General features: G+C 48.0%; 1 long non-coding RNA gene across 2 annotated transcripts in view; it reads right to left on the bottom strand.

The window, feature by feature from the left end:
* Nucleotides 1-1,899: 1,899 nt before the first annotated feature.
* Nucleotides 1,900-26,078, bottom strand: part of LOC118663732 — a 71,033-nt gene continuing 46,854 nt past the window's right edge. The window contains exons 3-5 of one of the 2 annotated variants that reach the window (XR_004970131.1): nt 21,795-21,916; nt 7,661-7,743; nt 1,900-2,546 (exon numbers count right to left, since the gene is read on the bottom strand). This is a non-coding gene — a long non-coding RNA (uncharacterized LOC118663732). The remainder of the gene's footprint in view (nt 2,547-7,660; nt 7,744-21,794; nt 21,917-26,078) is intronic. The other variant, XR_004970132.1, reaches the window with a different exon arrangement.

A 26,078-nucleotide genomic window follows, 5' to 3' on the forward strand; every position in this document is an offset into this window, starting at 1 on the left:
CACATGCTGCCTCCTCTGCGACTGTGCCCTTGAACTTCCATGTCAGGATTACTTGCTTCTTCCCAGCAGACCCTCATCACGTGGTTTCCTCCTCCATGCGAGCACACATACTAGTAATCACAGATCAATGGCCCTCATTCGCAGAGCACTCCTAGTACTCTTTTTGACTCCTTACAACACCTTTGACCACCCCCACTATATGGATGAAGAAACTGAGGCTCAGAGGTGTAAGAAATTCTCCTAAAGTCAGACACCAAGCATGCCCAGGCATTCTGACTCCAGAGACAGTAATCGTAACTCCTCTACTGTACCACTTTGCTGTGAGTCCCCCCGCCAACTTTAAGAGAGTGGGGGTCCTGTGTGGTTCATTTAGATTTCACTAGCACTTAACCCTGTACTCAGAACTGGTAGGATCATTTATTGCATCCATGTGTTTTGAATGAAGTGTGAGATAACAGAGTGGCTGAGTCATAAGCACACTCTGTACTTTATTGAGCACCTACTATGTGCTGGGCATTAATCTACGTGTTGGGAATAGAGCAGTGAGTAAAATGCAAAAATTTCTGCATCAGGGAGTCTGATGAGAGGAGACATCTGCTGGGGAGAAACAGGCAACATAAAATAAGTAAATAAAGGATCGATGATAAAAAGGGCTATTGAGAGAAATTAAGTGGGGGATGACAGCATGGGCACGTGGGTGTCCAAAGGAGAGGCCCCTCTTCTGGGGTCCACTGGGAGAAGGTGATCCAAGAGGAGACAGCTCTTCGTGTGGGGGTAAAGGGCAGCATGGAGGGGTAGGGTAGGGTGGGGGAGCAGCTGGGTAGCGGGTAGGTGGGCCCAGGGTGAGGTCCCGCTCCCTTCTCCCCAACTTGCCTTGCCCTCACTTCCTTCACCTTCCTGTCTCCTGATCCTCTAACAGGCTCAGAAAAAAACAGCCCATGAAGGAGCCATCCAACCCCCCTCACCCCACGTGCCCCTCCCCCTTTCCCAACTCCCCCCAACCTCAGCTGTGACATGGAGGCACTAAAGGTAGCAGCGTGACGGGAAATGGCAGCCAAATTGCTGCTTCCTCGTTGGCCTTATTTATGGTCCTCGCTGTCTTCGCTCCTGCCCTCCGGCCCAGGCTGGAGGGGGGGGAGGAGGGCTATGCTAGCACATGATGACCTTGGCACATGGTGTCCTTGAGGATCCCTAGAGGAGCGGTGGCTTTGGGAACCTGGGTCCCTGCTTTTCATCTGGCAGCCCCAGGCATCCCAGTGTTATTCAAGCTGGGGTAGGAGAGGGGACTGACCCTTAGAAGACCTCTATGCCAGGCATTCCATGCACTTTCCTTCATGCCTTACAAGCATCCTATTGCTCGTGTAAGAAATGAGCAAACTAAGGCTCAGAAAGATTAGTTAATAAGCCCAAGGTCATACAGCAAGGAAAAGGCAGATCAGGATTTGAACTCAGGTTGCTCTGATTCAAAGGCCTTCACTTTGCCGTCTAGAACTCTGGGCTCCAAAGTCACTCTTTCTGTCTCTTGAAGCTCCTAGCAAAGACCAATGCAAATCATCAGTGAGCCACAGACAGAATATAGTAGGGTCTCAAAGCAGCTTGGGCTATAAGGACCAGACAAGCCTTAAGTTCTAGTCTCAACGATACCACATCATAACTGGTACTGCAGCCAAATCTCTTTCCCTCTCTGGGCCTCAATTTCCCCATCTGTAAAATGGACAGCATTATACCCTTCCTCTTAACCTGTTTTTAAGGGTGGACGAGATGGATGCCAGACAAGAAAGTCTTTGAAGAAGGCGCTGTTAGGAGACAGTGCAGTCATGGTGCGATCAAAATCCAGGAGAGGGTTAAGGAGAAAGGAGCTTTTATTGTTCCAGCAGCAGCAGCAGCATCTTTGCAGCAAACTTCACCTGTTTACAGTCCATTAGAAGCCATTATTGCTGTGTCTGGGGCAGATGCACACCCCTGACCTTGACGCGTGTCTGACAGCCGCAGGAAGCAATCTGGGGAGCAGGAGTCATTCTGGCAGCATTTAAAGGGCCGCAAGGGGCTGAAGGCCTCTTCCAGTGTCCTTCTCCCTCCCGACTCCTAGTCCACAGCCTCTGCCATCCAGAGGACGGAGGAAGGGGCCCAGCTCACACTCCAGGTGCCCAGGCGTCCCCCAGCCCTCTTGGGGTTCTCCAGGTCACCACCTTTACATTTCTACCTTAGAAGAGCAATAAGTGAGTTAGGAAGAAACAAATAGACAGCTAGGCCTGCAGGGACCTCAGAGGAGTTTAGTGCAACCCCCCTCCTAGTGTCCAAGAAAGGAAGGGACGTGCCCAAGGTCAGGAGAGCCAGAAAGAGAACTGAGCTGCCTAGGCTCTAAGATGCTAATGGGGGGGGGGGGGGGGCTCAGGCAGTGACCACTGGCGTGTTGGCAGTAGGCAGGGCAGAGAGGAGGGTTTTATATCATATTGCACAGGCAGTTGTCACCTCTGGCTTCAGGAAAGGCAGACCCTGGGTGCGGGTGGCTCCAAGCCAAGCTTCTTCTCACCAGCTTCAACGGCCTGGGAGAGGGAGGGAGGGAGGGCAGGAGATGCTGCCGCCGATGGAAAACCAGCAGCGTCTCAAAGCCCTTGCTTTCCTTTTCTGCCCAACTCCCCTTTTCTGCCTTTTCATAATGTTCCCCAAAATATTCAGTGCTCCCAGATCTTATCTTTATTCCCCTTCAACACTCTTTATTTTTTCAAGAAAAAATTCAAAACCGCACTCATACTCAAGTGTAAATGACTGATAACTCTAAGGCAGTGGCACTCCCTCATATTTTAGCAGGACTTTAAGAAAGAAATAGGAAGAGAACCACACATCTCCCTCTCCCCACCTAATTACAGCACCATCTTTTACTAGTAAGTTCTTATCTTTCAGGCTAGCACTCAAAAGTTTCTCTTTCTGGCCCTAGCTGGTTTGGCTCAATGGATAGAGCATTGGCCTGTGGACTGAAGGGTCCCAGGTTCGATTCCAGTTAAGGGCACATGCCTGGGTTGCAGGCTCAATCCCCAGCAGGGGGTGTGCAGGAGGCAGCCAATCAATGATTCTCTCTCATCATTGATATTTCTATCTCTCTCTTTTCCCTTACTCTCTCTGAAATCAATTAAAAAATATTTTTTTTAAAAAAGTTTCTCCTTTTGGAAGCCTTCCTCAAACCCTCCCCCCCCCCACCTCCCCCCCCCATACCTCTCCACCCGCGCCGGCTGACCGGCATCTCTCTTATACACCCTCCCAGAACTGAATTCCTTCTCTTTAGAGACCTTCATCTTTTGGTGTGATTACTTCTTGCACAGCTGTCCCCTGCACTAGACTTTTTTGCTCTCCAGTGTATATTCAGCAACTAGGAAAGTACCAGCACATAGGAGATGCTCAATAAATATCTTTTGAATGAATACATGAAGTTTTGCGTGAATGAAGCCTGAGACAGCTATAGAGTTTGGACTGCCTTCATTCCATGAAAAACAGCCCCCTGAAAGTAGTGACACTCTCCGATGACATGTAGTGCAGGGGTGGGGACTGTCCAGCCCATGGGCCATATAAGGCCAGCAAAATCATTTGGTTTGGCCCTGAGAAGTCATTAGGGGTGACTTAATTAAAAACTTGACCAATTATAGCAGGCTAATTTTTTAAATATATATTTTTATTGATTTCAGAGAGGAAGGGAGAGGAAAGGAGAGGAAGGGAGAAGAGGGTGAGGGAGAGGGAGGGAGGGAGGGAGAGAGAGAGAGAGAGAGGGAGAGAGAGAGAGAGAAACTCTGATTGGCTGTCTCCTGCATACCCCACACTGGGGATCGAGCCCACAGCCCGAGCATGTGCCCTGACCAGGAATTGAACGTGGACCTTCTGGTTCATAGATCGACGCTCAATCACTGAGCCACGCCAGCAGGCGAGCAGGCTAATTTTTAAGTTGATAATTTGTATGGCCCATGAATGATGGCATAAATATCCAAATGGCCCTTGGCAGAAAAATGGTTCCCCATCCCTGCTGTAGTGGATCCAATTAGTGTCCAATCCAGAGGCACACCCATCCCCCTGCTGCAGTAGGGTTGGATGCCTGCTCAATGGCTGTGCCCTTCTCTGCAAAATTGCCCTTAGCTGATCGAGGTCACCTCTTCTGGGAGGTTCCAACTCCCTTTCTCAGCCAGGGGCAGCCCACAGCCAGTGACAGCTGGCAATGGGGTACAAAAGGTTGCCCTCCTTATCTCAGGTCAGGGACCACCCTGTGGTGCCATTTATGCTCCAGAGCCCTCTGTGAGTCAAGCCAAGGGTAGACTTTACCTGAGATAATATCCTTGCTTGTCCGCTTCCCTCTCCTTCTCCTGCTCCCCTCCCTCCTTAGTGGTTTTTCTAAAGAGCACTACGTCAATATACCCCGTGCACCGATTCCCTGTCTGCTCTGCTTCTAGGACCCCCAACCTGGAACACCACTTCCCAAGTTTGTCATGGGCTCTAGGTTAATGACCTTTCCCTATTGAAGAATTAGTATTTATTAAGCACTCACTATGTGCCAGAGTCTGTGCTGGAAGCACTATATCATTTATATATATTGCAACCACCTGATGAGATAGGTCCTATTATTATCCCCATGTTGTAGAGGAAGACTGAGGGTCAGAGAGCGTTCATGACTTGCCCAAGGTCATACACTGGATAAATAGTGAAAAAGGGATTGGAACCCAGTTCTAACCAGTGAGGTGATGATGGCTACCTATCATTGTAAAACAGGATGACTATTGTAATAGGACAGGCAAAAGAAGGAAAATCAGGAGCTGGGGAGGATGGTAAAGAAGACTTCTCAAAGGAGGAAACATTTGAATCTTGAATGATTAGGAGCTTTTCAGGTAGATGACGGGGAGGGAAGGTATGCAAGAAAGAGGGAACAGCATGTGCAAAGGCAAAGCGGTAGAAATAAGCATGTGTTTCATATGGTTTCAACAAAAAGTGCGATGTACATTGAAAGATATGCTTCAGATATAGGCTGGGACTAAGCAGAGGAGTAACATGGGCTAATAATAATAACATAATGTCCAGGATGGAAGATGGATTGGAGAGAAAGACCAGACCCCAGGAGGCTAGTTAGGGGAAAGAGGGTGAGGTCTTTTAAAGCTATGAGGATAAAGAAACGTGGGTAAATTCAAGAGAGAGTGATCTGGGAGATAAAAATAGCAAGATTGGGAGGATGGATACAGGAAATGAGGGAGAAGGAGCCTCGATAATGTCCAGGTATCTGTCTAGGATAGTGCCACTTTCTGAAGTGAGAAAAAAAGGGCAGGTTTGGGCAGGAGGGGGAAGAGCTCAGTGCTGGACACGCCAATTGAGGATTTCTCCAGGGAACACTGGCAGCTCAGGGGCAGTAGGTAAATGGCATATCCCTGCTGCAGCTCAGGAGAGAGGTGGGAGTTGTTCTGTATCAAAAACTCTGATTGGCTCTTTGTGACATCATAGAATTGGGAGGGGAGTAGTAAATGAAGCCCTTGACCATAAAAATATTGACTGGTCTAACTGTCTTTTGTGTTGAACTCATTGTCCCAGGTGAGTTTGCCAGAATTGAATTATTTCAAACTAAGCTCTCTGGACTTTTTCAAAAATTTTTAGGATCATGAGCTTCCTGCTGCCAGGTGCCTTCTCCCCACCCCCCTGCACCCTGACCAAATCCTTTACCCACCTCTCCCCCACATTGCCTTTCCAAAAAAAGAAAGGGAGGAAAAATGGTGGAATGGATGATTTGGGAGCTGAAAACCTCCAAATGGGGAGGTTATATCCTCGAGACAGCAGCATCCATCACCACATTTTCATTATTAAGTAACATCGCAGTATGCTGGGCTGATTCTGCACCTTATCTGAACCTAGCAGCTGTGCCCTAAATTCCAGCCGTGGCGCCTGTCTGCAGGAATTCAGTTGCCTGTGTTTAAAATGAGTGTTAGCATCTATCATTTCCCCACACCAAATGGTTTTGTGTCGGTGGTTGGCAGAGCTAATCTGTCACTGGGGTACTCCACTGCCCGGCTCGATACCCTCTTCGTCACTGTTGGGGAGAGAAGAACAGGAGGCCCCCAGGATGGGGGAAATGTCACTGTGAGGACAACTGCAACATTTGGGACTCTCTCTCTCTCTCTCTCTCTCTCTCTCTCTCTCTCTCTCTCTCACACACACACACACACACACACACACACACACACACACACACACAAATGGGAGTAAGAGAAATGCCATCTGCGTATTACAGGCTCTGACTTCCTATGCCACTGATTCTGGGCAGCCTGGAGTCTTCCATCATCTATCCTTTGGGTCAGTGTGGAAGTTGGTGGGACTTTGCCACAGACCTCAGGGCATGACTGTGGTGTTGAATGGCTTTGGTGCTGTCTGTGGTTTTCAGCTCTCGAGGGTGCAGAATCAAGAGTATGTGCTGAAGAGGATAATACACCATCTGGTATGATATGTCTCAACCTCTTTTGAGACTCAAAAACCTTTTAGGACCCTCTACTCAGATAAATATACAAAACCCAAATTTTTCTCATCCACACCAGATATAGTTTAACTTCCTTGTTTTACAGAAGGAGTAGCTGAGCCTCATGCAGAGGAGGCTATTTGTCAAAGTTTTCCGTGTGAGCAGGAAGAATTTTGGGCAGGGTAAATGAATCTAAGGAGTGAGATCTAGTTGGAAAATAAGGGTTTCGGAGCCCTAAAGGACTGGGTGTGAGTAAGCTTGTTGTTACTAGTTTTGTGGCTTACGGCAAGTAGATACACTCTCCAAAATTCAGTTTTCTCATCTGTGAGACTGGATGGTAACATCTAGTTTGTAGGATTTCGATAAGGATTAGTGTTAGCGAGCATGACATGCTGTGGTGGGTGCTAAGATGCACACCCAGACCTCCCTTCAGAACTGAAGGATTTATTCCACCAGTGAGGGTGCCATTGGCAGAAAGCCACCAGCGATCAGTCCCTTACAGGAAGTGCCTCAGCTGGAGAGACTGGTAACACCTCTTCCTGGGGCAGCCTGCATCCAATAATGGATATGGCAGTGTAAAGGCTCACCCCAACTCTGGGCAACTCTGAAATATCATCCCAGCATCAGAACCATCCATAGGGTTGGCTGAGGCCTCACAGCCCTACTTTTCCTCTGCCCAGGCCCACTTCCTTCCCTTCCATCCACAGGTGTTGACCCTAAGAGCACTCCTTCACAAGCACCCTGCATGCTGACCTCCACCTTCGAATCTGCCTCCCAGAGAACCCAATCTGTGATGCAAGGCCAGTCCTGTTGGTTAAAAGGCTCTTGGTTGAAAAGCTGTTAGTTCTGGTCTTTCCACTGGCCCAGTCCTCTTCTCTCTCAGTCCACTGATTTGATGCCTCTTGGAAAAAGATATTTGGGCTCCTGTGATTCTTTCCGTCCAACCCTCGGCCTCTAGGCATCAGAATGCCTCAAAATGACCAGGCAGAGGTGCCTAAGCTACCTGATGAAGAGTCACTCAGACACCCGCCTCCCGGCTCCCCCCTGGAGATGCTCACTTCCCCCCTCATATTCATTTGGTCCTCAAAGCATGCCCGGGCAGGAGCAGCAATATCTGCAGCCAGAAAACTCACCTGTTCAATATTCAGCCAATGGTTGATGGGCACATGCTGTGTGGAAGGCTCTTACCTTAGGGAGCTACAGTAAGAGATGTTCATTCACTCCGTTGGCCATTCCACCAATACTTATGGAGCCAAGCCTTCTGTTGTGCCCTGGAGAGACAATGGTGAACAAGAAAGATGAGATCACTGCCCCCAAAAGGCCACAGCTTAGCATCTCCCATTCCAGTAGGTTTTCCTCAGGGTTTTGTTCCTTCTTAGTTATTAGGGAGCTCTTCCTTCTGCTAATCAAAATCCCTTTGACTTTAAGCTTGTCACATGCTTATTTTCCATCCCGTGTGGCTCTTATCTCACCTTTGAAGAGCCTCCTACCCACCAGTCCTTGCATATCTCTCACCTTCTCCCTTTTTAAGCCAGAATCATCTTTTTCAGATAACTCTAAGCTTAATCAGACCGACAGTAAAGAGGCCAAGGTCAGAAGACCATTCACCCACATTGGTTCATTGGCACCACTTGGTGACCAGATGGTGCCTACTCCTAATCTTTGCCCACCCTCCAGGCCTGAACCCAGAGGGTGGGCGAGACTGCCCATCACTGGCTGAAAGCAGCATTTGCCTTGATGAAGGGCTGTCTTGCTGTCCTTAGTGTCCCTCTGCAAGGAATAATTATACTTCAGATTATGAAGATTGGAAAACTGAATCACAGAGCTAAGAAACTACTTGGGCGAGGTCACACTACTCTAGTGAGGTTGAACTTCTGCCACTGAACTGAAAGTGAGAGATTGACACATGCAAACACATGGACAGGAAGAACAAGCAACAGGTAAGAAGAGAGGTGAAGACGGGGAAGAGAGAAATGTAACTGGGGTCAGAATGAGAGAGAGGCAGAGATGAGTGAGAGAACTCAGCCCGAATGATGGCTTCTTTACTTTCCAGAGGCATTTATCTTTCATTTGACCTTATAAGAGTCTATTTGTGTTGAGATTTTAAATTGATTTTTTTCTTTTTAAAAAACATCCTTTTGCAGTTAGCACGGTTCTGTATTAATTTTTATTCATGCCAGTGGGTTCGGTATTTATTCTCCTTCAAAATCACTGAGTTGGAAGGGACAGAGGGAAAGTCATTTGGCTTTGTGTTTGTCTGGACTCAGAGCCTGAGACCCAAGGGGTGGGGATGAAGTGGGGCGGGGATCAGGCTGAAAACTGGAAGGAGGGGTGCCCCACAGTGTTGTCAGCCACCTGACTTCTGTTCAAACCACATTGCATGTTGTGCTGTTGGTGCAGAAACCCCTGTGTAAGGGGGCTGGTGAAAGAGCCAGAGCCATGAATCCCCTCGATCCAGCCATTCAGCACCCGGAGGTGGTGTCTGAACTGGATCTTGATGCTGTTGGGAAACCAAAAGTCAGTGTGGCCTAGAGGCTGGGTTTGGGTCTGGGAATCTGACTGCCTGGGTGTGTGTCCCAACTTCACCACTTGCTGTGTGAATGGCCTACACTTCACCTCTCTGGGCCTCAGTTGCCCTCATCGGCTAAATGAGATCAGTAAGAATGATGTCCTCCCAGGGCTAGTGTGAGGATTAAGGAAGTGACTGCTCATGAAGACCTTGGCCCAGTGCCTCGGACCCAACAAGTGTTGAATAAATGTTTGTGCGTTGCATGAATGTAGTTTGTGCGCTTGCACAGGAATTCTGTGCAAGAGGAGTCATGGAATGTGACTAAGTACATAGGTTCTAGAAACAGATAGACCTGGGTTCAAACTGTTGTATATTTCTCTGTTGGCTGGGAGTCAAACTGCCTGGATTGTGTCCTGGCTTCACCACCACCCCTGTGTAACCTCAAACCAGTCCATTACTTCTCTAAGCCTCTGTTTATTCATAATTAAAAGGGAGATGGCGATAATACCTATCTCACAGTGTGGCTGGGAACTGAATTGGAACACACATATAAAGGGCTTAGCATGGTGCCTGGCATACAGTAACAGCTCAATTTAAAAACAAAACACACCCACACATAGGAACTCACAAAGCAGAGAAATGCAGGGGCAGGGTTTGAAAACAGATGGTACAGCAGCAGCAAAGGCCCAGAGGCGTAAACCGGTACATTGTGATGAGGAGATTGGAAACAATAAGGCAAAACTGGGGCAAAGAGTGAGTAGCTTTTGGCCATGTTGTTCCCTCTCTCTCCCCATACCCTCGAAGGCTAATGCCTTCAGGTCTCCTCTAAGATCCCTCCCCTGATCCCCCTATCTGAGTGTCTGGATATTCTCTCACTGAAGCTTGTTGACTTTCTTCATAGCTCTTATCATTGTTTGCCTCTGTGTATTAATTTATTGGTTTGATTCATAGCTGTCTCAAGATTGCAAGCACCATGAGGGGCCTTATGTTCAGTACCTTGTACAGGACTTTCCACACGGCAGACATTCAATAAATATTTGTCAAGAGGAAGGAAACAAGGGAAAGAGGGAGGAAGGAAGGGTAGGAGGGAGGGAGGAAGACACCATGAGATACGAGTTCTTTATGCCCATTTTACAGATCTAAAGAGGCTCAAATAAGTGAAGTCCCTGCCCATAGGCCCATAGCCACTAGGAAGCTGTGATGTAAACAAACCACCAAGTTTACTCTTCCCTCTAGACCAGCAGTCGCCAACCGGTGGTCTGCAGACCACTGGTGGTCCGTGAGGTCCGAAAGGTTGGTGACCGCTTCTCTAGACCACTGGTTGTCAGAGATGATCTTTCTTTTAAATTGTTGACACTATTGCAGATGTCTCCATTTCTCCCCTCTTTCCCCACCTACACCCAGCCCTGACCCCTCCCTCTGGCCTTCACCACACTGTTGTCTGTGTCCATGGGCTATGCATATATGTTCTTTGGCTAACTTCTTCACCTTCTTTCATCCAATCCCCCTCCACCCCCTTTCCCTCTGACATCTATCAGTCTATTCCATGTATCCATTCCTCTGGTTCTATTTTGTTCGTCATTTTATTTTGATCATTAGATTCCACATATAAGTGAGATCATATGGTATTTGTCTTTCTCTGACTGGCTTATTTCACTCAGCATAATAATCTCCAGGTCCATCCTTACTGTCTCAAAAGGTAAGAGTTCCTTCTTTGAGATGATCTTGACAGTACAAAATATATAGCCAATTATATAGCAAATGCCCATGGACCCAGCACATGGTTTAAAGACCAGAACATTATGGAGACCTTTGAGGTCCCCTGAGTTTCCCTCCTAGACCCCATCCTCTTTCCCTGCTCCCAGGATGGAACCGCCATCCCGACTGGCTGTTTAGCATTTTCATGCATGCTTTGATATGTTTTATTCTGGTGTGTATGCTCAAACAGTATTGCTTTATATGTTTTTAGACTTTGTATAAACAGCACCATCCTCTGTGTATCTTTCTGCAATCTACGTTTTTTAACTAAATATTATGTTGTGAGCTTCTTTCCCACAACTCAATTTCATTTCTTTTCACTGCAGTATATCAGTCCCCTGGATAAATAATTCATGGTTTATTTACTTATTCTCCCCACTGATGGACATATAGGTTATTCCCAGCTTTATGCAACATGTAAACCTTTCTTGAAAAGAAATTGTTGGTGGAAACTTGACATAAAAAGCAGATAAAAGTGTAACTGCTTTGTTTGCATTGAGGAAGAGGCTGTCCCAAGGGTCTATGATGGGGTTCTGCTAGCAGGAGGTCTGCAGATATTTCTGGGGCCTTCCTTCACATCATTCTTTGAAAGTACGCAACAGGGGAGGCAAAAGGAGACAGGACCATGAGAAAGAGCTTGACTTCGCATCAAATTTGAGTCTGCAGATTCAGAGATTCCAAACATTCCTTGTTGAGTCTTTTCTGGCTCAATCCAACCTTATCTTCAGATATACACACATGCACACACACACACACACACACACACACACACACACACACACACTTTCTGTGATCCCAGCACGCATCATGCTTGGTCTCACTTCTGTTTCATACTCTTCCTGCCTGGTGTGCCCTTCTTACCTTCTTCAAGTCCTACCTATCATTCAAGGCCCAGCCCCAGGCTCACCTCCTCCATAAAACCTTCCCTGACCATCCCAGCTGGAGCCATGTCTCCTGGACAGCTCATCTCCATCTGAGTTGGGTCAAGTAAAAATTAGGCTTGTTTGGATGCTTGTCCCGGGTCAGTTGAGGCAGATGAACTCCAACTGCTTACTAGACTGTTCCCTTTTAGTGGCCTCCAGGACCCTACAGGATCTGGCCCCGTCACTTAACTTCCTGTCTATTTTCCTCCTTTCTCACCTTGCTTCCGGCCTCCTTACTGAACCTGACACATGCCCACCTTACTCCCACCTCAGGATCTTTGCCCGGCATGCCCTTCCTCCGGATACTCACAAGGCCTGTCCCTCACTTCTTTCACATCTCTGCTCCAACACCCCTCAGTAAGGCCTTTTCTGACTACTCAATGTATTTGCTCTGCTAGATCTTCTATCCCTTTTCCTGATTTATTTTCCTCCGTAGCCCTTGTCATCATCTAATATATCATATATTTCACTTATTTTTCTTGTTTATTAACTATCCCCTTGATTAGAATGCCAGCTCCACGAGGGCAGGAATTTTTGCCTGTCCTGCTCACTGCTGCAAATGCAGAGCTTAGAACAGTGTGCCTGGCCCATAGGAGGAGCTCAATACACATTTAATGAATCAATGTCTTTCAGTTTCTTCATCTGTAAGATGGAAATCCCTCCCTAAATCATGACATTATGAGGAGCACATGAGTTAACAAATGTAAAGTGGTGTTTAAGAAACACCACCCCTGCCCCCAAGAAGGTCTATAAAGAGTTCTGTCAACTGTGAGTTGACTACCCTTGGAGTTGCTGCTGTCCTTCTAGTGGCAACTGCTGGAATTACAGGCATAGTGCTTGGGGAAATACAAGCCTGTTGTTAGGAACCAAGCTTAGTGAATCCCCTTTCAAGGCTAGCAAACATGCCCAGAACTCTGAACAAGGCTCCCAGGAGCAGAGCAGCCACCAAATGTTTCAGAGACTTCCCCAAGCCCAGGTCTGCCTCTGCTCCCTTCCTGGGTCTGGTTTTCAATTCTGTTGCGCTGTCTGCCTTTGCCTTCATTGTCCCTGCCTGTCATGGAGGGGTTAAAGAGTGGGGAGCAATGTCATTTACAGCCTCCTGTTGCTAAGCAACAAACCCAGGTGAGCCTTTGAACTTCTTTCTTAACCAATGAAATGTATCTGGTGGAGTGATAGGGGCCCTGGCTGAACTATTTCATTACTTGGGACAAGCTTCCAGCCTGGTTGTTCTATCCCTCTTGGGGCCTGGACAGGACTGGGGCCTGGTCCCTCTGGGTCCCACTATCCTTAGTCTCCCCTAATTAACCAGCACTGCTCAGGGCCTCCTGGGTGTCCAGCCTCGGGGTGTACACACCCAGCAGAGATGAATCAGACCTGCCCCTGCCTCCAAAGACCTCCTGTCTCAGTGCAGAGAGAGATTCCTAAACAGGCCAGGGATGCTCCAGAGAAGGTGACTCTTTGAGCCTCGAGGAAGTTTCCAGGTGAGGGCACAGGCTCGTGCCCAGAGTGGTGGGACTATGGGAGAGCCTGGACTCTGGGCTCCAGCCCTCGCTCAGCTGCTGACTCTCCATGTGACTTCAGCTCTGTTCTTGCTCCTCTCTGGGCCTCGGTTTACAATAGGACATGGTCAGGGTGGAGACTGGATGGGCTCAGAGTTTAACAAAGTACTGTATGCATACGGCATGCATGCTGCTGGGGATATGAACCAGGTTTTGTGCATTTGGAGATAAAACTTTTATATCTGATAGTTTTGAATTTACTCTAAAGAGCATTAGAAAGAGATATAACTAGCATATCAAGCAAGTGATGTGACATTCTTTTAAAATGCTTTTAGTTACGTTTTGATAAGCAAGTTATTTTAAAGAATAATATTAAGTAACTCAAAGTGGAGCAGAGTCAACATGAAAAGAGAAACAGAGAGGTGCTAGGACTGACCAGCAGACTCTGAGTGAAGGATGAATAGAGTTTCTGTGAAAGAGAGGCTAAGGGGCTGGTTGGCAGGAGGCACCAAAACAGCCTCAATTGCCTGCCTCATTAGGCTTTTATCGTAACAACAGCTTGAACCAAAATTAACCTCTAGGTACAATCAGCAGGGTAAGTATCCTTAAGAAAGCACATGCTTCTACAAGGTCGGGTTTAAAGACTAAACATAGAGATTCCAGTAAAACACCCAGGGGCTCAGACTTGTTTGGAAAAGTCAAGGCAGGGGTTGCTGACTTTGACAAGGCCCCCAAAAAGGCCCCTGACCTTTCAGAGAATCCCCCTTACAGATTTTCCAACCACGTCCTGCGCTTCCTCACAGAGAGGTGGGGAGAGAGGGAGAGAGAAAGAGAAAACAAGAGTTAGCAGCTAGCCTTACTTAGTTTCTGGGTCTAGCCAGGCCTGAAGTCCACTTTGGCATCCTAGTGATTAAGCCAGTAAATTCCTTCTTTTACTTAAGCCAGCTTGAGGTGCGTTTCTCTCCACTTACAACCCAAAGAGTCCTAAGTAATTTATACCAGTTCCTATATCCTTCCATTTAGGGATCTGGGGATATGTGCATTAAGTAATCAATCCATTCACCCATTCAACAAACATTAGCACCCACTATGTAATTGGCACTGTGCAAGTGGCACAGTGATGATACAGTGATAAACGAGATACATGGGGGGCCTCAAAGGATTCACAGTCCAGTTGGGAAGTAGATAGGAAAATAAATTAGTACAATGAAGTGTGATGGAAGTCTGCAGAGAGTGATACTATGTGCCAGAGAGGGAAAGGGTGAGGCCCTGTGAGGCAGACATGGGGGTGCCCAAACAGACAGGCAAAGAGGTGTAAACAATGGTCTGCCCCTTGGAAATGTGACATGGTTTGGGGTGCAAAGGGGTGAGAGAGGCAGAGGAAGAAGAGGCACCTGTGTGCTGAGTGCAGTCAGTTTAAACACAGATCACTGCCTGCTCTGTTATTTAGTCCTGGGCAGACCTGGGCAGGGTGGGTGTTGGGGGTCCAAGATGAGTAAGACAATCCCTCCCAGAAGTCCACAAACAAGGGTGCTGGGATATTACAGAGGCTGGGGGTGAAGTTCGTTTGTTGAAATACTGAGGGCAGTGGCCAGTTCTAACTAGGGAAGGGGGTGTCACATAAAATGTTCTTATACAAATCTAAGCTGGATGTTTTATTTTTAAAATTGTATTTTTATTGATTTCAGAGAGGAAGAGAAAGGGAGAGACAGAAACATCAATGATGAGACTCATTGATTCGCTGCCTCCTGCGTGCCCCACACTGGGGGATCGGGCTGCAACCTGGGCATGTGCCCTGTCTGGGAATCGAACCCTGACCTCCTGGTTCATAAGTTGACACTCAACCACTGAGTCACACTGGCCGGGCTACACTGGGTATTTTAAATGAAGGTTAGGCGAGCAGGGATGAAGTGTGTATTCCAGGTAGGGTTCTAGGGACAGGGATGGGCAAGGGCTCAGAGGTGTGGGACAGTCAGCCCTGTTTGGGCAGCAGAGTAGCCTCAGGCAGGCAGAGCTGCTGCTTCGGTGAGTTTCCCTCAGAGCAGATCCTGAAAGGAGGATATGGGCGCAGGTGGTGTATCAGAGAGGTGATCCCAGCACACTGAGGGAGCAGGGATGTGAGAACAGATACGGAGTGAAGCTAATACAGGTGTGTATAGGAGCAGGCAGCTGCTGTGGGCAACTGGAGAGATAGAAGCAGTCTGGCTGCGGATCCTCAAGGGAGTGTGTGAAACAGGAGGCAGAATTGTCCCGAGGAGTGAGGATGCTGGAACCCTGCCCTCACTTACTGAGGGCTGCCCTGAGGTTTTACCACCCTGCCCAACATGCCTGCCCTGTAGGCTCACACACTCCAGCAGGCCAGAGAATGCCCTCAGCATGCCCAGGATCTGTCTACAGATGACCCGTGGGGTAGTTGAAGCTGGACAGGACACCAAGGGCATCTGCCCCTGCCACTCACCAGCTGTGTGAACTTAGCCTCTCCTTGCCTTGGTCTTCTTGTCTGTAAAATGGGGCTGATAATGGTACCTCCTGCACAGGAATCGTGAGAATGTAAAATGCTTGGAAATGGCTCAGAAAATGGTAACTATTATCATTTTTTAGGGAATTGTGAGTAGCTCTGCGTGGCTGGAATGGAGGGTGGAGGCAGTGGGGACAGCAAGAAATGAGTGGGAAGGGGGGAGCATAGGGGGATAGAAAGGGCTGAAACTGTCAGCACAGGTGGTGAGTTTGAACTAGAGTCCAGGAGAAAAATGAGCAGGACGTGGGGACAGACAGAGGGGAGGGAGTGCAGATGTCTCCCTGAACAGCACTGGGCCAGGTGTTCACTCCTGAAGGTCTCCATGGCTTCTTTGTACCAAGAACTCTCCTGGGAGGAGGGTCCTGGCCTGTAAAGGGCTCTTAGTGTGGGCAGGGAGGTGATACTTGAGCAGAAATCGCGATAAGTTGAGTAAAATCCATCAGAGCACTCATCAGAAAGAGAAACGGAGCTGAGGGAGCCGAGGGGGCGGGAAGCATCGCTTCTGGGAGGAGAGGTCGGGAGATGCTGTGTTGCGGGCGGGGGTATTTAAGATCTGGGCCTTATCGGAAGGACAGAGATGCGGGCAGGTGAAGTGAGGGCAAGGCCCGGCCTCGGTGAGGGCAGAGAGGTGGGGATTGATAGGGAATGCTGAGGCAGAGGCACGTGGGTCAGTGTAATGGCATTTGAAATGCAGACCTCACTGGGTGACTCTCTTTGGAAAGAGTTACCCTGGTATGTCCAATTCCAGGCTATATTTGAGTTTAAAAGTTTGATAGCACAGTTACTGGTGAAGCCTCTTACTCCTCCAAATGGTGGCAGTGTGTACTGCACAAACCCTATTGGGGTGGGTTCCCCAGAAGCAGACAAGAATCCCTGTGCATGTTTTATTAAAGGGGTACCCCCCCGGGAAGACTGCGATCAGAGTTGTGGAAGAAGGACAGGGAAGGGGAAGGAGCCAAGATATGTGTATTGGTTACTCATTGCTGAAGATTTCCCCAAACTTAGAATCTGAACCCATCAACATTTATTCTCTCAACATTTATTTTGTGGGTCAGGAATCCAGGAGTGGCTCAGGGTCTCTCAAGAGGATGTAGTCATGTGTTGGCCAGAGCTACAGGCACCTCCAGGCTTGACTGAGGGAAGATCTGCTTCTAACCCCACTTTGGGGTGTTGATAGACCACAGGCCCTCACTGGCAGCTAGACAGACATCAGATCCTGCCACATGGACCACTCTGTGGGGCTACTCATAACATGGTAGCTTACCTCCCCTCGAACAAGGGAGCTGAGAGAGAAAGCCTCCAAAAAAAAACCATGGTCTTTTTCCAACCTAATCTTGGGAGTGACGTCACATCACAACCTACATTCAAAGGGTGGAGATTACACAAGGGTATGAATACCAGGAGGCAAGCATCGTGGGGCCATCTTAGAGGCTGCCAACCACAGTGAGATTTTAGGCAAAGTCCCGGCCTCATCCTCGTCCCACATGGGAGCACTGGAGGAAGGACACTGGACTCAAGGCAAGGAAACCGGGTTTCCTACCCCTGGACTAGTCAGTCTTTGACTAGTTCCCCAGGTGAAACTTAACTTGTTTTAAGTCCCCCCAGATATTTCACTTGTTTTATAGGCAAGGCAGCTCCAGGAGCCTGATACAGGCCTCTGAAGAAGGTCATAGGTGTGAACAAGTAAAGCACACAAATTTGGGGGACACACAGCAAACCAGTATGAGAGATCCAAGGAGATCACGGAGCACCAATGGTCCCCTACAAGGGATAATTTGGAAACATTTACCAACATAGAGAATGTCAATATCCTTTAACCATCAATCTCACTTCCAGAAATTTCTCCTACAGACACACTGAAGAAACAGCCTAAATATTCATCAGTAGGATCTGGTTAAGTAACTTACGGTCCATCCACACACTGGATTATAACACAGCTGTTAAAAGAACTAATATGAAAAGATCTCCCAGACATACCATTAAGTGAAAAAAGCAGGGCATATCGACCGTGTTGGAGAGAAAGGAATGATTTGTGTATATCTGTACTTGCAAAGGGATGGAAATGTTCGGGTAAGATAAGCAATAAATTATAATCAGTGAGAAGGAGACTGGGAGCCTGGGTGGGAGGGAGAATTTTTTTATTCTATGTTTTTGGTAATATTGAATATTTAACTGGGTGCTTATATTGCTTTCATCATAATTTTTAAACTTGTTTTCAAACAAAAGAGACTGAATCTGGAAACCCAAGTCCCTGGAAGCCATACATATGTCTGTGACACTTCCAGTCACCTGACCCTGGCACTCTGAGGACCTGACAGAATGGTTTCTCACCCAGCCCAGAGTTGTCACTGGGAACATTTTTGGTTTGGTTCAGTGAGATTGTATCGTCTGTCTAATTTGTTTCTGCTTTGTGTTTTATAATTTACTCTGAAGATTAGATTTTATGTTATATTTCACTCTAAAATTTTATAATAGCCGTTGGCTAAAAGCATTAAGGATCTGATTTTGACAGCTGTGTAAATTACCAGCCTGCAGCAGCCTGTTCCCGTCTCGCCCCATCCAGGTCATCTTCCTCACAGTCACCTCCAGAGCGCTAACAGCAAACCTAGTCCCATCTCCCCAAAACTCCCCACTGCCCTCAGCAGAAGGAAGAATAGTAGAAGCACCCGCTGATTGAACGCCGACTATGGGTCAGGCCCTGAGTGTCCTGCTTTACATGGATTGTCTGAGTTTTCACAAAAACCCTGGCAGACAGAGATCATCTAAACCCTTTTAAAGATGAGGAAACTGAGTCACGGAGCCATGAAGTCGTTTTCCAAGTTCACACAGCCAGGATCTTGCTGAGCCCAAATCCAAAATCCTATTTGCCTTAAAGAGCTGGATCTGGGTTGAGAAAATACAGACAGGGCTGGAGAGGTCAGGAGGACCAGACGACGAAGTGCCTTGAATGCTAAGGCCTTCAGCAGCCTGCTCCCGAGGAAAATGGGAACCAAGGAAGGCTCTATCCTGCATTCTCCAGCCCCTGTTCAGAATGACCTTCAGTGACCCCTTAGAACTTTCATGGTCACTTCCCTCCAACAGTTTCCTGGTTTCTAGCCCAGAGGTGTTCATGCATTCAACAAATTCATGTGCAGAAACTTAAGTCCCAGGTCACAGACCTGCATCAGATATGATCTTGCCCTCCAGGAGCTCTCAGTGTCAATCAGCAGTGATAACTCAGAGATCCATGTTTGGAGCAAAAGGAAGCTCAGGGGGTGTAGGAGCACGAAGAAAATATCTACACAGTCAGGGGGAGGGAGGTCAAGGCCAAGGAAGACTTCCTGAGGAGGTGATGCCTCGGCTGAGCTCTGAAAGTAGCAGACAATGAGGCGAAAAGAGGAAGAATGGTGCAAAACTAGAGAGAAAGCTTTCAAAGCAAAGGGCACAGCACGTGCAAAGGCCTGGAGGAGATTATGAATTGTTTACTACCAAACCTAGAACAGCATCAAACATATAGTAGGTACTGAATAAATACCAGCTGAGTAAATAGAGTACAGCACATACAGAGAACTGCACTAGATCATACCTGCTAGGCAAGGAGAAGTCAAGCAGAGGCTAGACCAGATTAGGAACGGTCTTGAATGTCAAGTTAAAAATTGTGAGCATCAGAGAGCCTTTGAGGGGTTTTGGTTTGGGGAGGGGGCAGTTTGCATTGTTGACTTGGTTTCTGAAAGACCCTCTGGTGCATCATGTGAAAAATGTACTGGAGGGGACAATGCTGGAGGTAGGAAGACCAGTGAGAAGGCTGGTGTTGTCATTCCAATAAGGAAAGATGACTTACACCCTGGCCTGTGTGGCTCAGTTGGTTAAGCATCGTCCCATACACTGAGAGGTCACTGATTCCATTCCCAGTCCAGGGCACATGTCCAAGTTGTAGGCTTGATCCCTAGTAGGGGACATGCAGGAGGTAGCGATCGATTTTTCTCTCCCTCTCCCATCTTCTCTCTTTAAAAGCAATAAAAACTTTTTTTTTAAGTTGACTTAGAATCTTACCACCTAACCAGCTACCACACTATCCCCCTGCCCACTGAGGACTGTTGAGAGCCCCAGAAGCTTATCCAGCTCAGTTCTATCCTCCAGGTTGACTAACCAGCACAGAGGAGATCCAGATACCACCCTCCTAGATCAGGTTCCACACTCCTCATGACGTAGCTGAAGACACCACTCATGTCCAGGTGAGCACGACGTCTTTTTCATACCTTTCTAATGGACTGAGTCATATAGGTTTATCAGTCACTGTCTAGTCAGAAAAAAAACAGAACTATTTTAAGCGGAGAGGAATTGAATGCATGAAATTTATAACAAAAGTGTTGGGGTGGGGGTCAGAGCAGAGAAGCAAAAGGGAAAAGATGATGCTCAGTTTATGCAGAAGCAACTACCACTGTGGGCTTGGCCCACAGGCCAGCACTCACGGCTGAGTGGCTGCAGGTGCTGCCCCGCCATAGGCAGGAGCCTCTCCTGTGGTCACTGCTGACCCCCTGACGCTGCTGGAGCCCACGTTTGTTAGTGGTCAGCTGAAGCCACCTGTTGTCAACACTGCTGTGTTTAATCTCCGCTAGGACCTCTCACTGACAGAATCTACTGGCCCCAGCTGATGAGATCACCTGGGAAATGTAGTTTGCAGGCTTCTAGCCCAGCAATAACAAGCGAGTGGAGAAGGGTGAGATAGGACTGAGAGCCAGCAGCAAGTAATTGGCCCACAAGACCCCCTCAGTCATCAGAGCAAATAACAGAAGAACCCCTCTGACAACATCACACTGAAGTAGATGGATGTCTGTCAGCTATAGCACCAAGGCGGGAGACAGACAAATCTTTGGGATGGATGAACCCTATGGGGCAGTTGCATGTGTCCCAGAGAGCAGCTCTAGTGGAGGCCAGGGAGAAGACACATCCAGCCCCTCTCTGCAACTGGCCCCTCCTCACACAGCCCTCCTGAGAGCCCCTAAAAGGACTTCACACAACCACCCTACTCTGAGCCCAGGTCTTAATTTATAAAGTATACTGAGTGACAACACGCAGAAGTTAATGCTGAGAAAAGAATTTATTACATTTCCTAAGAGAGGGGAGCATGCCAGGGGGGCCACAGGAGGAAGCACCAGGTTTGGTTAGGAGGCAGGAGCAGGAGCTAGGGGAAGGCATAGGCCACAGAGTTCACTGGAGTTTCCACCAGAAAGTCAAGGCAGGGCTGGGTAGCCTGTTTAGAGCTGGTTAGTTTCAGTGACTCCAGTGGACTTTGGGGCATAGAGGCTATCCTAGATTGAGTTAGGACTGGGGAAATAATAGCCAGGTGTGTGTTAGATAATGGAATATGGGGAAGATCATAAGGAAGATATAAACAACTATGGCCATTAGTTTGGGCCTGTGACTAATGGATGCCAAATAGACAAATAGAGAACCTAAGAAAACCGAGTTAGAGTAAGAAACAAGAGGAAAACCAGTGACCATGTCTGGTCCTTACACATACACCCATTTTACAGATGGGAAAAGGGAAAGGACCACCCCACAATGTAAACTTTGGGGTGGTCCTTTCCCTTTTCCCATCTGTAAAATGGGTGTATGTGTAAGGACCACCCCAAAGTTTACATTGAGTTTGAGTTGAGATGAGGACTCGGGCCACCTCTTATCACTCAGCCACGCCTCTTTCCCGGGCTCCTTTAGGCCGATTGCGGAGCGTTTGCAGGTGCAGGGCAAAATAAACCTTTCCCTGTGCATTTTCCCCCTATCCTCCCCATGCCCACTGTCTGCACTGAGCCTCCAGCCCTGTCAGCTTTGTTGGCCCTCCCCAAACTAGCCAGCGGATGAGGACATCACTGCTCTAGTGATGGGTTCAGTGTCAACAGGGCTCCATCTCAAGAGTCTGTGAGTCCAAAACAGCACGTGCAGAATGACATATTCAGGGCTTTTCTGCCCACCTCTTAGAGAAAAGGTCTCCCCTCCTCCTCACACATAAGCACAGATAGGCGCGCACACTGTCCACTTCCGGTGTGTTCTCATTCCTCCGGCCTCAGTATAATGTCCTCCCTCCAGAGAGCCCTTCCTTGCCCAGCCACGTGTATTCTTCCCCGCCGATACTGACCTTCCCAGCACCTCCGGCTGTAACAGTATATATCGGTTGGTTTATCTTCCCACTGGCTGTTGCTCCCTGAGGATGGGACTATGTGTGTCTGATTTTAACTTCATCTCCAGTGCCTGAAACATCTAACGCAGACAATAAATTAAAGTTGAATGAGCGAACGAGAATGGAGCTCAAAGAGGAGAAATTATTTGGCAAGCTCCACCCCCACCCACCCCCACCCCCCTGTCCGCCCGACTCATATACGGAGCAAGGATCCATTCGGGGCTCTTTCTCCAGTCCTCCCTCCCAGGAGCTCAGGCACCAGGGAGTGGATTCAACCCGGGGTGGTGAGGAGAGACTCCCTCCACCCGCCACCGCCTTCCTGCCTGGAGTCTCCCATCCCCCTGCAATGGAAGGCCCAGGAGTCCTCCCCATGACACCTCCCCTGCAGAGTAGCCTCTTCAAGCTAAAAGGTGGGGCTGGGCCGCTGGCCCACCCTGCCCGCCCCCACACAGGCCCTGCAAGAGGAGGGACAGCTCGCAGCTCCCAGCCCACCCCGTCTGCCTCCGCGAGGGCGCTGCAATCAGCAGCCCGACCTCAATTAGCCCGGTGCCTACGCGCGCCAATTACCGCGTCAATCACTGCGCCAGAGGCAGTGGAAGAAAGGGAAGGGACAGTGGAGGGGGAAGGCCAGACTGAAGCAGCCCTGCTGGCCCCAGACTGGCTGAAACCGGTCCAGGCTTCCCTCTCCTCCTAGCCCACGCCTAGGGCTCAGGCGACCTATCTCAGCACTATTTTGGACTCCTCCCAGATGAAGGATTGGAGGGCCTCCTCCACCCACCTCCCCATGCCCCACTCTGCTCACCCTCTGTGCAAGCCTCAGTTTCCCCACCCACTAAATTCTAAGCTCCTTGAAAGAGAGCCCATATTTTGCCTATCTTGCACACCTAGACACTCAATAGTGAATAAATGGTGACATAAATACAGGGCAAATCTGTTACATGAGGATCAAAATACCACAGAAGACAGTCTGTGTCGATAAAGCAAGATGTCTAGAGAATTACAGGGAATTGGCACACAGTGAGTGCTCCAAGAAATGCTGTTACTATCTCCACCCATCAGATGACATCTGATGGCACTGTCTTTGTGTCAGGCTCTGGCTGGATGCTGGGGACCCAGCCAGGAGGCTGGTCTGGTATACACAGGAGCTCGGGGGTCTGCTAGTTTTGACTAGATTGTTAAAGTTTGTAGTCGCCCCATAATGCCTCATTTCTCAAGCCCCAAAGCTTATCTGACCTTGAAAACTACCAGGTGGAGGTACAACTCAGAGACAAAGAATGAGACAGCTGGGTAAGAGAGCACCAAGGAGATGAAGCAGTCTGAGATCCTATCCTTGAAGAATCTCCCACCCCACAGGGCATATGAACAAACACAAGGTTCCCCAGCACTCTTTTTCAGCCTCCCTTCTTCTGGTACCTTTGGGGAACCCCTTCTCTCCCCACTTTCTGCCATGGAGGGACTGTAGTCATGATACTGCTCCAGCCCTGACTTCTGGTTGGCCAATCAGAGTCCCCCATCAGCCCAGACACAGTGATTGGTCCAGGGCAGGCATGTGGCCCCAGCAAAGCCAATCAGAGTTTACCATGGGATTGCTATGGAGACCTAAGGAGAGAGACTCTCAACTAGGACTGCTAAAATGACTTAAGGCTGGGTTGCTAGTGGTCATTTTATCTACCATTATGAGAACCTTTTTGCATAAACAAAGCCACACTTGAAAAAGATGTAGACAAAGACAGAGAGAGAGATTGTTTGAGTCCCCAGGTCTATGAGTTACATGAGCCAACAACTGAATCTTGGGTTTCTGTTCATTATAACCAAGGGTCTTTCCTTTTCTGAAATTCCCATAAATGGGCCTATCCAATCCTCCTATATAATAAAAGGGTAATATGCAAATCGACCAAACAGCTGAATGACCAGAACACCTGCGGCCCCTCACCCTGGCCAGTCCCTCGCCCTGGCAGGCCCCACCCCTGAGTGGGCACCCCCACCCCAATTGCGGGTGGGGCTGGCTGGTAAATCACAGCCCCTCACCCTGGCCAGCCCCATCCATGGCCCCTTGCCCCAGCTGGCCTGCCCTCTAGGGCCCCCATCGGGGTGGGCCAGCTGGATCCCACTAGTGCATGAATTTGTGCACTGGGCACAAATTTATTATTAGTTATCATAATAAAAAAATAGAGATTCTTTAGAAGTACTCAGGTACAAAGGTGATGCCCATTGTTTTCATTTCTGTTCCTTTGTGCTTTATATTATTTCTACAATGACAAGTATTACTCTAGTGATAAGGGGAAAAAGCCCAATCAATTATTTAAGAACAGATAATTCACCTTTTATATCAAAACTTAATGAGTAAAAGAAGCCAGGCCCAGAAGTTCATACTGTATGATTCCATTCCTATGAAGTTCAAGAACAAACAGTGTCTATGGCACCAGAGGTCAGAAGAATAGTTACCCCTGAGGGGATGTGGACTGGGAGGGCACAAGGGAGCGTTCTGGAGTGATGAATACATTCTCTCTCTTCATCTGGGTATTGGTTACATAAAAAGTCATTGAGCTATACCCTTAAACACTTGTGTATTTTACTGGGTATATGTGAGATCTCAATAAATTTTAAATAGAAAAATAGCATGTATTCGTATCTCTGGGCACTCTAATTTTACATGGAAAATGAGAAGTCTTTTCTTTATTGGGATTCTGAAATACAATAACTTAATCAAACAATTTAAGTTTAAAGACAAGACCATGGGGAGACCCTACCTTCTATCACCACCTCTGGAAAGTCTTTTTCCCCTGCCCAGTTTCTTACCGCCCCCCCCCACCCCGCCCCTCCTCAAAAGGTACTATCTCAGAGTAAGATGGGAATCAGAGCTGGTGGATTCAACAGAACTACATAGAACAAAGAACAGCCTGGCATTTGGAACAGAAAAGCCTTGCTTTCCCAGCAACTTTTCAGAAGTGATTTCTAGTGCTAATGGGCAGAACCTTCTGCTGGATTGATCCCCCTTTTCACAGGACTAATTATAGATTTATTAATATTTATGGGGCTCTCGTCACAGCCGATAGCTCTTGTTTGAGGACATTAAGCCTTATCTCACTACCTCCAGGAAGGGGCATTTGAAGCCAGCTCTAATTGGGTGACCTGCAATCAAGATAGAAGGGAAAAAAATGACAATAGCTTGTCTGTTGCCATATATTAAAATACGGTCCGCCCAGCTTAATGATTATCTTTAGAATTAATAATCTTGCTAGCCCAGGTTTGGGCCCTAATAGCGGAAAATCGTATTAAATACTTTGCTAAGAGCAATCAGCATTTTGATAAGGCTAATGGCCCTGGCCCTGGCTGTTTCTCATCTCTGAGCTCTCTGTTTTCCTTCCCCAGCAGAAGGCCACTTTGTTCCTATCGCTTGTCATCTAAAGTCAGCATCACCTGGTGCTGTCTCCTGATGGGGCTCCTGCTGCCTCTCTCAACCCCATGCAATCCATCTTGGGTGCTGCAGTGAGATTTATCTTTGGATGACGCAGCTCTGGCCCTGTTATGCCCCTGCTCTCCAATCTTTAGTGGCTCCCCATTGCCGACTGTATGAATGGCATGAACAAGCATCCAGCCCTCCACAATTCAGCCCCAACTGCTTAATGCTTTGTTCCCTCCAAGGACCCAAATCTTTAGCTGCATCGGACAATTACTTCTCTGTTCTCAGGACACACCTTTGGTGTTAGAGAAATAATACGGGGTTGGGAATTGGAATGCCTAGAGTCAGACTCCAATGCCACTACTTTCTAGTTGTTTTACCTTGTGCAAAATGCTCAACTGTTTTTAGCCTCAGTTGCCTCATCTGCAAAATGGAAATAAAATACTGTCTTCTTCATGTGGCTTGTTCTAAGGTTTGCATGTGATCAAGTAGGCAAAATTCCTTGCCCAGGGCCTGACATACCTGCAGAACAGGTGTGCAGTTGATGGTTGTACCCATGCTCTTCCTAATTCTGCAACTTTACCTCCCTCTACCTAGAGTGAAGAGCAGTGTGGGGCTTCAGAGCTCAAGTAATTGAGAATTCAAATTCAGGCCCAGGTGATGTTGGCAGATGTCTTAATCTCTCTATGCCTCAGTTTCTTCATCTATAAAATGGATATAGTAGTCTCTACTACCTACTGCTATTATGAGCTTTAAATAAGAAATTGCAGGCAACATATTTACAGTGCCTGGCACATAGTAAGTGCTCAGTAAACATTAATTACACTGTTGTTGCATTC

Source organism: Myotis myotis, unplaced genomic scaffold (genome assembly GCF_014108235.1).
Source record: "Myotis myotis isolate mMyoMyo1 unplaced genomic scaffold, mMyoMyo1.p scaffold_m19_p_9, whole genome shotgun sequence".
NCBI lineage: Eukaryota > Metazoa > Chordata > Mammalia > Chiroptera > Vespertilionidae > Myotis > Myotis myotis.